The following is a 1,887-nucleotide window of genomic DNA, read 5'->3' as shown; positions in this document are numbered from 1 at the left end:
GAAGGTAACGTTATTAAAACTACATCTATATTACTAAAACTACATCTACAGATTACGTATCTGTGTAGAAGGTAACGTTACTAAAACTACATCTATGTTACTAAACCTACATCTACAGATTACGTATCTGTGTAGAAGGTAACGTTACTAAAACTACATCTACAGATTACGTATCTGTGTAGAAGGTAAAGTTACTAAAACTACATCTACATTACTAAAACTACATCTACAGATTACGTATCTGTGTAGAAGGTAACGTTACTAAAACTACATCTACAGATTACGTATCTGTGTAGAAGGTAACGTTACTAAAACTACATCTACATATTACGTATCTGTGTAGAAGGTAACGTTACTAAAACTACATCTACAGATTACGTATCTGTGTAGAAGGTAACGTTACTAAAACTACATCTACAGATTACGTATCTGTGTAGAAGGTAACGTTACTAAAACTACATCTACATTACTAAAACTACATCTACATTACTAAAACTACATCTACATTACTAAAACTACATCTACGTTACTAAAACTACATCTACATTATTAAAACTACATCTACGTTACTAAAACTACATCTTAAGAGCTCTCTAGCATTCTCTTTTAAAACTGTTCGTTCTAATAGAGATACCATAAGAGTAGCCACTGCGGTTTACCTGCTAAGTGTATGAATTAAAAAAATACTGTTTACATATAACACATGTTACCTGGAACCTTTTGATCCTGGTGCAACGTAACCAGTTTCAAATCTTGATGTCCATAGCTTTTATTTCTGATCGCTGTAATAGCAACAACAAAATACAAGTACAGTCATTGGTGTGTTTAATTCAAAACTATAAAACTTGTGCAGATATACATGGATATTTGCATGATCTAGATAACCGAGTTTATTAAGTAAATAATGTCATAAAAGATTTATGTTTTAAATGTTACACCTATTAATTTCAGAGATCTGGTTATTTCTACTATTAGACGATTTATTTATGTGAAAGAAACAAACGTGTTAAATGACGTACTAACTTACATCACAAGGATTTTTGACATTGTAGGAAAGTTTACTTAGTCAGCTAATGATGACAAAACCTTGTCGAAACGTTGTACATTTGCTGTTATGTTAAACTTATATTAAAGTTTTTCTTCATTACCCATTCAAGCCGTCTCCAGCCGTTATTAGTCAGCTGTCGTTAGGCCTTAACACTCAATAAGTTGACAGGACACTCGTTTTAAGCCTAAAGCGAGCATCACGTGAAACTGAGATATTGGAAACGCGTCAGTTAATCACGTGACAGAGTTTTTTGTAAATACTTCGTTTGTTGCTAAGATCGAAGCTAAGCATTATAAACCCTAGAGCTTACCGTTGAGCCACTTGGGGCGGATGGTGGCCGGTGTGAAGAAACCTCACAACCAGATTTCACCGAAAAGCTTTTTAAAGTTTTTTTGTCTTAAAAAATATGTATATGAAGTTAATGGATTCTTAAGTTAAGCCATGAATATCTCCATGATTGTACCTTAGCAACCTGTAATACGTTAGTATCATGCAGCTATTATCTTACATATCTCCATGGTAGTACCTTAGCAACCTCTAATATGTTAGTATCATGCAGCTATTATCTTAGATATCTCCATGATAGTACCTTAGCAGCCTCTAATACGTTAGTATCATGCAGCTATTATCTTAGATATCTCTATAATGTAGTACCTTAGCAACCTCGAATACGTTAGTATCATGCAGCTATTATCTTAGATATCTCTATAATGTAGTACCTTAGCAACCTGTAATACGTTAGTATCATGCAGCTATTATCTTAGATATCTCTAAAATGTAGTACCTTAGCAACCTGTAATACGTTAGTATCATGCAGCTATTATCTTAGATATCTCTAA

General features: G+C 33.2%; 1 long non-coding RNA gene across 1 annotated transcript in view; it reads right to left on the bottom strand.

Annotated features, from left to right (window-relative positions):
• LOC111083933 overlaps positions 1-812 on the bottom strand; it is an 8,337-nt gene extending 7,525 nt beyond the window's left edge. Inside the window, exon 1 of the long non-coding RNA XR_002609308.1 lies at positions 711-812. This is a non-coding gene — a long non-coding RNA (uncharacterized LOC111083933). The remainder of the gene's footprint in view (positions 1-710) is intronic.
• Positions 813-1,887: the final 1,075 nt, after the last annotated feature.

Source organism: Limulus polyphemus, unplaced genomic scaffold (assembly GCF_000517525.1).
Source record: "Limulus polyphemus unplaced genomic scaffold, Limulus_polyphemus-2.1.2 Scaffold12228, whole genome shotgun sequence".
Lineage (NCBI taxonomy): Eukaryota > Metazoa > Arthropoda > Merostomata > Xiphosura > Limulidae > Limulus > Limulus polyphemus.
This window is presented reverse-complemented; position numbering and strand designations above follow the sequence as displayed.